We start from the raw sequence: 15393 nt of genomic DNA, 5'->3' as shown, positions 1-15393 counted from the left end.
CACAAGTCCTAATCCAACTAGGGGAAGGGGGGATTCCTACTCCAGGTGGAAGTAGGACTCCTCCGGCGCGCCTCCTCCTAGGGCCGGCTGCACCCCCCCTTGCTCCTTTATATACGGGGGCAGGAGGCACCCTAGAACACACAAGTTGATCTTCAAGATCGTTCCTTAGCCGTGTGCGGTGCCCCCCTCCACCATATTCCACCTCGGTCATATCGTCGCGGAGTTTAGGCGAAGCCCTGCGCCGGTAGAACATCATCATCGTCACCATGCCGTCGTGCTCACGGAACTCATCCCCGACACTTTGCTGGATCGGAGTCCGGGGATCGTCATCGAGATGAACGTGTGCTGAACTTAGAGGTGTCATACGTTCGGTACTTGGATCGGTCGGATCGTGAAGAAGTACGACTACATCAACCGCGTTGTCATAACGCTTCCTCTTACGGTCTACGAGGGTACGTGGACAATACTCTCCCCTCTCGTTGCTATGCCATCACCATGATCTTGTGAGTGCGTAGGACATTTTTTGAAATTACTACGTTCCCCAACAGTGGCATCCGAGCCTGGTTTTATACGCAGATGTCATATGCACGAGTAGAACACAAGTGAGTTGTGGGCGATACAAGTCATACTACTTACCAGCATGTCATACTTTGGCTTAGCGGTATTGTGAGATGAAGCGACCCGGACCGACATTACGCGTACGCTTACGCGAGACTGGTTTCACCGTTACGAGCACTCGTGCTTAAAGGTGACTTGTGGGTGTCTGTCTCTCTCACTTTAGCTGAATCAAGTGTGGCTACGCCCGGTCCTTGCGAAGGTTAAAACAGCACTAACTTGACGAACTATCGTTGTGGTTTTGATGCGTAGGTAAGAACGGTTCTTGCTCAGCCCGTAGCAGCCATGTAAAATTTGCAACAACAAAGTAGAGGACGTCTAACTTGTTTTTGCAAGGCATGTTGTGATGTGATATGGTCAAGACGTGATGCTATATTTTATTGTATGAGATGATCATGTTTTGTAACCGAAGTTATCGGCAACTGGCAGGAGCCATATGGTTGTCGCTTTATTGTAAGAAATGCAAACGGCCTCTAATTGCTTTACTTTATCACTAAGCGGTAGCGATAGTCGTAGAAGCAATAGATGGCGTAACGACAACGATGCTACGATGGAGATCAAGGTGTCGCGCTGGTGACGATGGTGATCACGATGGTGCTTTGAAGATGGAGATCACAAGCATAAGATGATGATGGCCATATCATATCACTTATATTGATTGCATGTGATGTTTATCATTTATGCATCTTATCTTGCTTTGATTGATGGTAGAATCTTAAGACGATCTCTCACTAAAATTATCAAGAAGTGTTCTCCCTGAGTATGCACCGTTGCGAAAGTTCTTCATGCTAAGACACCACGTGATGATCGGGTGTGATAGGCTCTACGTTCAAATACAACGGGTGCAAAACAGTTGCACACGCAGAATACTCAGGTTAAACTTGACGAGCCTAGCATATAACAGATATGGCCTCGGAACACGGAGACCGAAAGGTCGAGCGTGAATCATATAGTAGATATGATCAACATATTGATGTTCACTGTCGAAACTACTCCATCTCACGTGACGAACGGACATGGTGTAGTTGATATGGATCACGTAATCACTTAGAGGATTAGAGGGATGTCTATCTAAGTGGGAGTTCTTAAGTAATATGATTAATTGAACTTAAATTTATCATGAACTTAGTACCTGATAGTATTTTTCTTGTCTATGTTTGTTGTAGATAGATGGCTGATGTTGTTGTTCCGTTGAATTTTAATGCGTTCCTTGAGAAAGCAAAGTTGAAAGATGATGGTAGCAATTACACGGACTGGGTTCGTAACCTGAGGATTATCCTCATTGCTGCACAGAAGAATTACGTCCTGGAAGCACCGCTGGGTGCCAGGCCTGCTGCTGATGCAACTGACGACGTTAAGAACGTCTGGCAGAGCAAAGCTGATGACTACTCGATAGTTCAGTGTGCCATGCTTTACGGCTTAGAACCGGGTCTTCAACGACGTTTTGAATGTCATGGAGCATATGAGATGTTCCAGGAGTTGAAGTTAATATTTCAAGCAAATGCCCGGATTGAGAGATATGAAGTCTCCAATAAGTTCTATAGCTGCAAGATGGAGGAGAATAGTTCTGTCAGTGAACACATACTCAAAATGTCTAGGTATAATAATCACTTGATTCAACTGGGAGTTAATCTTCCTGATGATAGTGTCATTGACAGAATTCTTCAATCACTGCCACCAAGCTACAAGAGCTTTGTGATGAACTATAATATGCAAGGGATGGACAAGACTATTCCCGAGCTCTTCGCAATGCTAAAAGCCGCGGAGGTAGAAATCAAGAAGGAGCATCAAGTGTTGATGGTCAACAAGACCACCAGTTTCAAGAAAAAGGGCAAAGGGAAGAAGAAGGGGAACTTCAAGAAGAACAGCAAACAAGTTGCTGCTCAAGAGAAGAAACCCAAGTCTGGACCTAAGCCTGAAACTGAGTGCTTCTACTGCAAGCAGACTGGTCACTAGAAGCGGAACTGCCCCAAGTATTTGGCGGATAAGAAGGATGGCAAAGTGAACAAAGGTATATGTGATATACATGTTATTGATGTGTACCTTACTAATGCTCGCAGTAGTACCTGGGTATTTGATACTGGTTCTGTTGCTAATATTTGCAACTCGAAACAGGGACTACGGATTAAGCGAAGATTGGCTAAGGATGAGGTGACGATGCGCGTGGGAAATGGTTCTAAAGTCGATGTGATCGCGGTCGGCACGCTACCTCTACATCTACCATCGGGATTAGTTTTAGACCTAAATAATTGTTATTTGGTGCCAGCGTTGAGCATGAACATTATATCTGGATCTTGTTTGATGCGAGACGGTTATTCATTTAACTCAGAGAATAATGGTTGTTCTATTTATATGAGTAATATCTTTCATGGTCATGCACCCTTGAAGAGTGGTCTATTTTTATTGAATCTCGATAGTAGTGATACACATATTCATAGTGTTGAAGCCGAAAGATGCAGAGTTGATAATGATAGTGCAACTTATTTGTGGCACTGCCGTTTAAGTCATATCAGTATAAAGCGCATGAAGAAACTCCATACTGATGGGCTTTTGGAATCACTTGATTATGAATCACTTGGTACTTGCGAACCGTGTCTCATGGGCAAGATGACTAAAACGCCATTCTCCGGAACTATGGAGCGAGCAACTGATTTATTGGAAATCATACATACTGATGTTTGGGTCCAATGAATGTTGAGGCTCGCGGCGGGTATCGTTATTTTCTCACCTTCACAAATGATTTAAGCAGATATCGGTATATCTACTTAATGAAACACAAGTCTGAAAGATTTGAAAAGTTCAAAGAATTTCAGAGTGAAGTGGAAAATCATCGTAACAGGAAAATAAACTTTCTACGATCTGATCGCGGAGGAGAATATTTGAGTTACGAGTTTGGTTTACATTTGAAACAATGCGGAATAGTTTCGCAACTCAAGCCACCCGGAACACCACAACGAAATGGTGTGTCCGAACGTCGTAATCGTACTTTACTATATATGGTGCGTTCTATGATGTCTCTTACTGATTTACCGCTATCGTTTTGGGGTTATGCTTTAGAGACGGCCGCATTCACGTTAAATAGGGCACAATCAAAATCCGTTGAGACGACGCCTCATGAACTGTGGTTTGGCAACAAACCAAAGTTGTCATTTCTTAAAGTTTGGGGCTGCGATGCTTATGTGAAGAAACTTCAACCAGATAAGCTCGAACCCAAATCGCAGAAATGTGTCTTCATAGGATACCCAAAAGATACTGTTGGGTACACCTTCTATCACAGATCTGAGGGCAAGATTTTCGTTGCTAAATTCGGATCCTTTCTAGAGAAGGAGTTTCTCTCGAAAGAAGTGAGTGGGAGGAAAGTAGAACTTGATGAGGTAACTGTACCTGCTCCCTTATTGGAAAGTAGCTCATCACAAGAACCGGTTCCTGTGACAACGACACCAATTAGTGAGGAAGCTAATGGTATTGATCATGAAACTTCGGATCAAGTTTCTACTGAACTTTGTAGGTCTACCAGAGTAAAATCCGCACCAGAGTGGTACGGTAATCCTATTCTGGAAGTCATGTTACTTGACCATGATCAACCTACGAACTATGAGGAAGCGACGATGAGCCCAGATTCCGCAAAATGGCTAGAGGCCATGAAATCTGAGATGGGATCCATGTATGAGAACAAAGTATGGACTTTGGTTGACTTGCCCGATGATCGGCAAGCCATTGCGAATAAATGAATCTTTAAGAAGAAGACTGACACTGATGGTAATGTAACTGTCTATAAAGCTCGACTTGTTGCAAAAGGTTTTCTACAAGTTCAAGGGGCTGACTACGATGAGACTTTCTCACCCGTAGCGATGCTTAAGTCTGTCCGAATCATGTTAGCAATTGCTGCATTTTATGATTATAAAATTTGGCAAATGGATGTCAAAACTGCATTCTTGAATGGATTTCTGGAAGAAGAGTTGTATATGATGCAACCAGAAGGTTTTGTTGATCCAAAAGGTGCTAACAAAGTGTGCAAGCTCCAGCGATCCATTTATGGACTGGTGCAAGCATCTCGGAGTTGGAATAAACGCTTTGATAGTGTGATCAAAGCATATGGTTTTATACAGACTTTTGGAGAAGCCTGTATTTACAAGAAAGTGAGTGGGAGCTCTGTAGAATTTCTGATATTATATGTAGATGACAAATTATTAATTGGAAATGATATAGAATTTCTGGATAGCATAAAGGGATACTTGAATAAAAGTTTTTCTATGAAAGACCTCGGTGAAGCTGCTTACATATTGGGCATCAAGATTTATAGAGATAGATCAAGACGCTTAATAGGACTTTCACAAAGCACATACCTTGATAAAGTTTTGAAAAGGTTCAAAATGGATCAGGCAAAGAAAGGGTTCTTGCCCGTACTACAAGGTGTGAAGTTGAGTCAGACTCAATGCCCGACCACAGCAGAAGATAGAGAGAAAATGAAAGATGTTCCCTATGCTTCAGCCATAGGCTCTATCATGTATGCAATGCTGTGTACCAGTCCTGACGTGTGCTTAGCAATAAGCTTGGTAGGAAGGTACCAAAGTAATCCAGGAGTGGATCACTGGACAGCGGTCAAGAACATCCTGAAATACCAGAAAAGGACTAAGGATGTGTTTCTTGTATATGGAGGTGACAAAGAGCTAGTCGTAAATGGTTACTCGATGCAAGATTTGACACTGATCCGGACGATTCCAAATCACAAACCGGATACGTGTTTTTATTAAACGGTGGAGCTGTAAGTTGGTGCAGTTCTAAACAAAGCGTCGTGGCGGGATCTACATGTGAAGCGGAGTACATAGCTGCTTCGAGAGCAGCAAATGAAGGAGTCTGGATGAAGGAGTTCATTTCCGATCTAGGTGTCATACCTAGTGCATCGGGACCAATGAAGATCTTCTGTGACAATACTGGTGCAATTGCCTTGGCAAAGGAATCCAGATTTCACAAGAGGACCAAGCACATCAAGAGACGCTTAAATTCCATCCGGGACCAAGTCCAGGTGGGAGACATAGAGATTTGCAAGATACATATGGATCTGAATGTTGCAGACCCATTGACTAAGCCTCTCTCACGAGCAAAACATGATCAGCACCAAGACTCCATGGGTGTTAGAATCATTACTATGTAATCTAGATTATTGACTCTAGTGCAAGTGGGAGACTGAAGGAAATATGCCCTAGAGGCAATAATAAAGTTATTATTTATTTCCTCATATCATGATAAATGTTTATTATTCATGCTAGAATGGTATTAACCGAAAACATGGTACATGTGTGAATACAAAACATATAGTCACTAGTATGCCTCTACTTGACTAGCTCATTACTCAAAGATGGTTATGTTTCCTAACCATAGACATGTGTTGTCATTTGATTAATGGGATCACATCATTAGGAGAATGATGTGATTGACATGACCCATTCCGTTAGCCTAGCACTTGATCGTTTAGTATGTTGCTATTGCTTTCTTCATGACTTATACATGTTCCTGTAACTATGAGATTATGCAACTCCCGTTTATCGAAGGAACACTTTGGGTGCTACCAAACGTCACAATGTAACTGGGTGATTATAAAGGAGTACTACAGGTGTCTCCAAAGGTACATGTTGGGTTGGCGTATTTCGAGATTAGGTTTTGTCACTCCGATTGTCGGAGAGGTATCTCTGGGCCCTCTCGGTAATGCACATCACTATAAGCCTTGCAAGCAATGTAGCTAATGAGTTAGTTACGGAATGATGCATTACGTAACGAGTAAAGAGACTTGCCGGTAACGAGATTGAACTAGGTATTGGATACCGACGATCGAATCTCGGCCAAGTAACATACCGATGACAAAGGGAACAACGTATGTTGTTATGCGGTTTGACCGATAAAGATCTTCGTAGAATATGTAGGAGCCAATATGGGCATCCAGGTTCCGCTATTGGTTGTTGACCGAGAATAGTTCTAGGTCATGTCTACATAGTTCTCGAACCCGTAGGGTCCGCACGCTTAATGTTACGATGACAGTTTTATTATGAGTTTATAAGTTTTGATGTACCGAAGTTTGTTCGGAGTCCCGGATGTGATAACGGACATGACGAGGAGTCTCGAAATGGTTGAGACATAAAGATTGATATATTGGAAGCCTATGTTTGGACATCAGAAGTGTTCCGGGTGAAATCGACATTTTACCGGAGTACCGGGAGGTTACCGGAACCCCCCGGTAACCTAATGGGCCTTAGTGGGCCTAGTGGAGGAAGAGGAGAGGAGGCCTAGGGGAAGCCGCGCGCCCCTCCCCCCCAAGTGCGAATTGGACAAGGAGGGGGGGCGGCGCCCCCCTTTCCTTTTCCCCCTCTCTTCCTTCCCCCCCAAGTCCTAATCCAACTAGGGAAAGGGGGGAGTCCTACTCCCGGTGGAAGTAGGACTCCTCCGGCGCGCCTCCTCCTAGGGCCGGCCGCACCCCCCCTTGCTCCTTTATATACGGGGGCAGGGGGGCACCCTAGAACACACAAGTTGATCTTCAAGATCGTTCCTTAGCCGTGTGCGGTGCCCCCCTCCACCATATTCCACCTCGGTCATATCGTCGTGGAGTTTAGGCGAAGCCCTGCGCCGGTAGAACATCATCATCGTCACCACGCCATCGTGCTGACGGAACTCATCCCCGACACTTTGATGGTTCGGAGTCCGGGGATCGTCATCGAGCTGAACGTGTGCTGAACTCGGAGGTGCCGTACGTTCGGTACTTGGATCGGTCGGATCGTGAAGACGTACGACTACATCAACCGCGTTGTCATAATGCTTCCGCTTACGGTCTACGAGGGTACGTGGACATTACTCTCCCCTCTCGTTGCTATGCCATCACCATGATCTTGCGTGTGCGTAGGAATTTTTTTGAAATTACTATGTTCCCCAACAGTTTGTGCATGTGCATAGATTGGAGACTTGCTTGTGCCTCCTACTGGATTGATACCTTAGTTCTTAACTGAGGGAAATACATATCTCTAGTTTTCTACATCACCATTTCTTCTTCAAGGGAAAAAACAATGCAAGCTCAAGAACTAGCACAAACCCTTGAATTTTTTTTTGAAAAAAGGGGTTCCATTCCATTGGACAGACAATGAACAACAAGCTTTCCTAATCCTGAAATAAGCTTTAATGTCAGCTCCTGTACTAGAATTAGCAGATTTCTCACAGAAATTTGTGGTGGAAACTGAAGCGTGTGATGTAGGAATTGGAGCAGTACCGATGCAAAGAGGGCATCCTGTTGCTTATGTCAGTAAGGCCCTTGGACCCAGAAATCAAATCCTGTCAGTCTATGAAAAAGAATATTTGGCAATTTTGTTAGTAGTGGAGCATTGGAGGCAGTACTTGCAAGTGTCTGAATTTGTTATCAGAACAGATCAAAGAAGTCTGGCTTGTTTAGCTAAACAGAGATTACACACCAGATGGCAACAAAAAGCACTAACTAAGCTGCTAGGCTTGCAATATTCTATTGAATATAAAAAAGGAGTAGAAAACAGTGATGTTGATTCTTTATCCAGGAGACCTCCCATATCTACTGATATATTGCCAGAGTTGCAGCACATTTCTTATGCACAACCAGCTTGGTTGGATGAAATTCTCCAGAGCTATTGCAATGATCCTTTTGCAACTGAATTGATACAACGGCTGTTAGTATCCCATGTAGCCAATGATAAGTTTTCTCTTAAAGCTGGAATCCTCAGGCAAGGGAAATGTGTTTGGGTGGGTGATAAACCTAATCTCCACAACAAAATATGTGCTCCTTTCCTTGACAGCCCCTTGGGTGGCCACTTAGGATTTCCAGTGACATACAAACGTATCAGACAATTGTTCAGGTGGAAGAAAATGAGAGGATTTATGAAATCTTATGTGACGCGGTGCCTCACCTATCAATATTACATGGCATGCCCCTCTCAATTGTATCTGAATGTGACCAGATTTTACTAGCAAGTTCTGGAGTGAACTCTTTTAGAAATCGGGCATCTTGCTTAGGATGAGCTCAGCTTGTCATCCGCAGTCTCATGGCCAAACCGAGCGGGTGAATCAACAAGTGGAATGCTTCTTACGCTGCTTTGTCAGTGGACACCCTTTTCATTGGGCCAAGTGGATCCCCCTGTGTGAATGCTGGTATAATACCAATTAGCATTCAGCCACAGGGAAATGCCATTTGAGATAATCTATGGACACAATCCTCGTCACTTTGGTCTTTCTGCTGATGATACAGTTCACACTAATGATCTTCAGCAGTGGTTGTCTGATCGTGCTGTGGTGTTGGATTCAGTGAAACAACATTTGTTGCGAGCCCAACAACAAACGAAAAATCAGGCTACAGTTGTACCTCCAGTCAAGGTGTTCCTTAAGCTACAGCCGTACCTCTAGTCATCAGTGGCTCCCTGGGCAAATCATCAATTGGCGTTCAAGTTCTATGGTCCATTTAAAGTATTGGAACGAATAGGGCAAGTGGCATACCACCTGGACTTGCCGTCTACAAGCAAAGTTCACCCAGTGTTCCATGTTTCTCTCCTCAAGAAAGTGCTTACACCAGACTGCCAGTTTCTACCTCTTCTTCCTTCTCCTGAGGACCAATTCTAGTTTCCTGAGCAAGTCTTGCAGCAACCGGTGGCGCGACGTGGTTTTGATTCAGTTGTCCAAGTCCTGATCAAATGGAATTCGGCACCGGTGGAGTTGGCTACATGGGAGGACAAGATTGCTTTGCAGCAAAGATTTCCGCGATCACCGGCTTGGGGTGAAGCCGTGTCCAAGGGAGGAGGGATTTTCAGCGACAGGGGCGAGCGCCAAGAGGAGGTTCAAACAAAGGGGCGGCCCAAGAGACAGCCTCGCCTTCCGGCTCGGCTTGCTGGGCCAGAATGGGCCCAGTAACTACAATACTTATACCTGTAAGCGATAAGATTTGGGTGGCTGATGGCAGAACGACTAGTAGGTGGCGTGTGTGGTGTTTGCTCCTACGAGAGCTGAATCATCCCTCTGTAATCCCCCTCCTTGTAGCTCGAGATCCATGGCAATGGCCATCCAAACCCTAAGCTCTCACACATACCAAGCGGGGCCTCAAGTTGCACAAAAGGTAACGCTCCTCGTTATATCTGAAGGTAGCTGTATTTGAACCCAGCTGATGTACGATGGAGTGACATGGTCTATGGTAGCGTGTTACTACCTAAAGTGAACCTATAAATGTATGATTTCTTGCTGCATTGTTCAGGAAGTCCCTGCTAACTACAGTACTCTGCATGTCAATTACTAAGAGGGATTTATTGTCATCGATATATGCAGAGTCTTTACTCTGAATGCTGTCATTGAGCTAACTTTAGTCTACCTCTTACTTTCAGCTTGAAGCCTTGATTGTCAATGATGGTAAAGATGTAAAAATTCAGGTCAGGTATACTGCTATGTCAGCATTTACTTTAGTGATTCATTTTTTGGTTTCCTTTTCTTTTTTATATATTGTTTGACTGGATTTTCAATTTAGTAATTGTGCATGCAACGTGACCTTTATGTTGGGTTATTGTCCTGTTCAGTCTCTTATGCAGAAGTCCTGATATTTCACACAGATGTGTTAGGCGGGATGAAGCTGCATTATCAATTGCACAAAAGTTTTGGCATTCTTTTCTCCCTCGTAATTCTCAGTTCACCACAAAATATCAAGTACTCCACCGCGAGCAGTTGAAGGTCTGGATTGTGCACATAACAAGGAACTATGACATTCTTAGCATAGTGAAATGATCTTATAAGAAAAACATGGTCAGCATAAGTACCATCGTCAAAAACAAAAACTGGGTAATAGAATATTTAAATTGTGCACTCAAAATTGCAACATGCTAGTAAAACTAGCTTCCAGATCTTCATGGACTCAGCCTACCATCTCAGTTCACCACAAAATTATGAAAAACTAATAAGTAATTACCACATCCTTAGCAGCTTAAAGTAAACATGTTGATGTGAAGTAACACCAGCATCAATACCAACATAAAAAACAAAAACTACTCATGCCACAACTCGATAAGCCATCCGAGCCTTGTCATGCCTCAACACACAGAAGGGATCCTCCACTGACAAGTCAATGGCGTTCTGAAAGCTCCAGCAAGGGGAGGCGGGGCAAATATAAATAATATTACTGCTGCTTCCACCTGGAAAATCACCCTCACCACAGGAACCTGACATCGGGCCTCCCTCCATTACCACATCATGGCTTCCACTATTTCCACCGGATGACACACCGCCCTCACCAACAAAACCTGAGATAGGGCCTCGCTCCACTAGCACATCATTACTGGCACTATTTCCACCTGATGGCGCATTGCCCACGCCAACAGAACCTGACATCAAGACTTCCTCCAATAGATCATCACTGTCACTACAAACAATGCCTAGTGTCTTAAGTACTTTCCCGTTCTTCAAGATGTAAACAAGCAACATGTACTCACGGTGCAGGCCCTGGAATCTGTGGAGAATGAATGTCTTCAGATAAGATTTTAGGCAATCGCTAGAGCCCAGGGACTCCCAAAACTCAGCACAATCAATGTTATCAAGTGAATTGGATGGAATGGACTGGAATTGAGCAAAAACAAGAAAAAACACAATGCCAACGTCTAGCATATGAATCTTCAAATTACACAACAATACAATTAGAAGTGCTAGAACAGATATCTACAATATCAATCTGGAATATATAGCAATGAACAAATAGCACATGAATAAGCTGATATCCACATTATCATCTTGAATCGCAATCGAGATAAACAAGTATAGGGATGAACAGACGATATGATGCGGATACTACCATGACGTGAAACGCCTGGAGGCGAGGAAAGCATCTGAGCAGAGCATGCAGCATCTTGACCTCCATGTCGTGCGAAAGCCGCACCTTGACAGCTAGTATCTTCAAACTTGGTAGCATGGCACTAGCTCTCACATTCATCCCAACCTGCCATTGAGGCAAATTAAACAACAGTAAAAATTTGTTGTTTGCACAACCACATAATGAATGTTATGGGAAGATAACACAAGTTAGAAAGGATGTTACCCTGATGACAATGCCGCCAATCTCGAGCACGTGAAGACTAAGATCTAAGAAACCGAGCACCTCCAGCCTGGCGCGTGGATAATCTTAATTGGCCTCCGGTCGTAACTGGATTCGAAGAGCAGGCACTCCAGGCAGGGGACATCCTCAGCCACGATTTCATTGAAGCTGCATATCTATTCGACCACGATACGGAGGCTGCGGGACCTGACACGGAAGCGAGAAGAGGAGCCGCCCGCCCTGCCGACTATGATGTAGTTGTCGGAACTGATGCAGATGGGAGGAGGGGGAGTAAATAGCATAAAGCTACTACTTTACAGGCTAAGGTTCCAAAAAACTACCGAATTTTATTTTTCGCTGATAACTACCAAGTCATGGGTTGGCTGTTTCAAAAAACTCAAATTGTCCAGTGCTTTATTATTGATCGTGATTATGACAGTTGGGCCCGCATGTAAGAAAGCTGATTGTTTGACTGTTTGTTTGACCGTTAAATGACATATAGGTCCCATATGTCAGTGTCCCTGCAAACTTAAAAAAGCAATCAGGTCCTCCAAACAAATTGAAAAAAGCCATCGGGTCCCTCCCGTGCTCAAGATCGACAGGAGCGCACACCCGCCGCTATGCTCGCCACGGAGCTCCCTCTCGTCGTGTCGTCCGGTGCGCATAGCAGCGGAGCTCCCTTCCAGCGCCGCCGCACAGCTTCCTCTCTTCGTCCGTCGCCCGTCGCCCGTCCAGGGCGCTTCACCGCGGAGCTTCCTTCCCACGTGCCTGCCGGCTGCCGCCTCCACCTACCGGTGAGCTACGCCTGCAGTCGCCGTGAGCTCCCTGCTGTGTGTCCTCTCCCTCTCCCTCTTTCCAGGCCGCGGCGGCCCGAGCCTCTGGCCATGGCGCTCGGCTGGCAGCAGCCCATGCCCCTGGGCGCGGCGGACGGAGTCCCTGCCCTCTGGCCATGGCGCGTGGTTGGTGGCGGCCCGTGCTCCTGGGTGCCGGCTGCTCCTCGCGCGGCGCTCCTTCCCAGAGTCAGCCCTGGCTTGGCATATGGCGGGGTGGCGGAGGTGGTGGAGATCGGGCCTTGTTCAGGAGAAGAAGGGAGAGAAGAAAAAGATAAGAGGAAGAAGAAGAATCTGACATGTGGGTCCCATATGTAAGATAACGGTCAAAGAAAATAGTCAAACAAACGGAATGTTTAGGAGTGGGTCCGACTCGTCAGAATACGGTTTAAACTGCTAGTGACGAGCATTTTGGGTTTTTTGAAACAGCCGACCCCTGACTTGGTAGTTATCAGCGAAAAAATAATATTTGGTAGATTTTTGGAACCATAGCATGTAAAGTAGTAGTTTTATGCTATTCACTCGAGGAGGGGGGCCGTACACCATGGCAACCGAAAGTATCTTTAATTTGGGGCAGTGCGCGAGCAAGGCATCGACTTCCCTATCATCGATGATGGAATGGAAAAGGCCCAGTGAAACGCCAGTGCCAAACGTCGATATAGAGGCAGCTGAGGGAGGTACAGCTGAGGATGTTGTCGGGGAGGGGCATGTCGAGCGGCCAGGGGTGGTTTAAGAGGATGAGGTCCTGGATGTTCTTGTCAGCAAGGCTGGAAACCAGGCGCTCGAGCGCGTACTCCTGCCGGTGGAAGGAGGTGCGGGTGATGCGCACGGCACGGACGGGGCCGGGGTGAGCGGCGACACAGCGCGAGACGGCGCGCACGGCGTTGAAATTGCCGAGCCCGACAGCCCTGAGATGGGCGTTGTCCAGGAGGAGCGGAGTCGCCGCCCACACGCAGCGCCAGCGGGTAGACAGGACCATTGTCCGCGCGGCTTACTTGGTGGGGAGGCGGGAGACGATGTTGGAGAGCAGGTCATCCGGGAGGTGGCTGATGTGGTCCTGGCCGTCACCAACCTGCATGGCGTGTCGGTCGTTGTCGTCGGCGGCGGCGGCGGCGGCGTCGTCCTCGGAGTCAGAGGAGATGAGGGTGAAGTGGTCGATGTCGGAGTCCGGCGCGGGGACGGAGGGTGTGGGGAGAAGAAGGATGATTTGGGAGACAATGCAATCCATGCGGTCGTCTTCAACCGGAGAGACCTCCGGTGCTCGACTGCGAAGGTACACCATGATTTGGGAAGAAGAAAGTATAGTTTTCCCCCTCAAATCTTCCCTAATGGATCAATATCCCCCTAAACTCTAAAACCGGATTATTTCCCCCCTGAACTCTACGAAACCAAATAAATGTCGCCCTGGGGTGGTTTTGGAGCAGATTGAAGGTGGTTTTACTTGTAATCATTCTGACTTGGCATGCTGAGTTGGCAAAGGTAGCATCGCCCGCTCGAGCATGAGCTTAGCGACCATGGCCATGGTCGACCTCGGCCATGCACGCGCCCGCCCAGCCGCCCCGTGCGCCCACCCCTAACCGCCCTCTGCCACAACCCCGCAGCCTCGCTCACGCGCATGTCCTCCTGTGGCCAACCCCGGCGCCGCGCCGGCCGTGCTTCGGCGAGCGCTACCTTCCGGGGCGGGCGTGCTGCCTCGCATGCGCGGGTCAAGTGCCTGGGCCTGGTCATGCGATGGACGGAACCATCTCCTTCAGTGCAATGAGAAGACTAGCAGCGTTGCCACCTCCTTGCATTCCTAATCAGTGAGCTACGATTTGTTTCCCCCCGTGCGCATGTGCATCTCAGTGTTTGTGTGCTTTCAATAAGTGTAGGGAGCTAATAGGAGCAGTAATGGACGCCGGGATGAGAGACTCTCGAAGGTACTCTCGCACGTCCGCCCGCGTGCTGCTGCGTCGAGGCTGCTCTTCCAAATCCTATGGAAAAGGCGATGGGTAGGTGGGGCGAGAACAACGAGCTTCTGCGTGACCGACGGTTGCAAAAGGAAGAGGCCCAGACTTGTGTTTGCTGCCAGACGCGCGACCACGAACATGAACTTGACCCTCGCATGCGAGGCAGCACGCAGGCTAGAAAAGCAGCGCTCGGAAAAGCACGGCCAGCGTGGCCGGCCATGGAAGGACCAGCATCTGAGAGAGGTTGCAGGGCCGTGGCCGAGGGCGCGCGCATGGACGGCCGATCTCGGCCATGGCCATGGCGGCCGAGTTTGAGCTCGAGCGAGGCGACGCTACAGGTGACGGGATCAGACGACGAAGCAGGGCAAAGGTGCGCGTGTTCACCCGAAGCTCGTTGGCGAAGTCGGTGCTGCCGGGGAAGCTGCAGTGGTCACGAATTTGACGCCGGCGGCCGGCGAACGGAGACAAAAAGACATTGCTGAAAATGAAGAAATTTCACCAAAACCGTTCCTTGCCGCTGCCGAGTCAACATCATTAACAGCCTAGTCAGCATCCTTAGTACGAAAACCACCTTCAATTCTTTTCAAAACCACTCTGGGGTGACATTTATCTGGTTTTGCAAAGTTCAGGGGGTTATTTATCCGGTTTCGGAGTTCAGGGGGGATTTGGTCCATCAGGAGAGATTTCAGGGGGAGAAATATACTTTCTTCATTTGGGAATAGTTGGCGGCCCAAAGTCCACACGTGCCGGCCTGATAGGCTCGTGTGGACTTGGGCTGGCACGTGGCCCGCTTAGGGCGGCGCCTGGCCCATGAGGCAGGACACGAAACCTCGGTCATGTCGTCCTCGCCACAAACCTCCGCCGCCGCGGCCCCGATCGTTGTGTCGGGGCCAAGCAGCCCCACCGCCGTGCCTCTGACGATGTTGCACGGGCT

At 47.1% G+C, this 15393-nt stretch overlaps 1 pseudogene; it reads right to left on the bottom strand.

The window, feature by feature from the left end:
* Positions 1–10644: 10644 nt before the first annotated feature.
* LOC119321108 lies at positions 10645–13792 on the bottom strand (annotated as a pseudogene).
* Positions 13793–15393: the final 1601 nt, after the last annotated feature.

This window comes from Triticum dicoccoides, chromosome 6B, assembly GCF_002162155.2.
Source record: "Triticum dicoccoides isolate Atlit2015 ecotype Zavitan chromosome 6B, WEW_v2.0, whole genome shotgun sequence".
In the NCBI taxonomy this organism is placed as follows: Eukaryota; Viridiplantae; Streptophyta; class Magnoliopsida; order Poales; family Poaceae; genus Triticum; species Triticum dicoccoides.
Note: the sequence above shows the minus strand (reverse complement) of the source record. Positions and strands in the feature narration are given on the sequence as shown.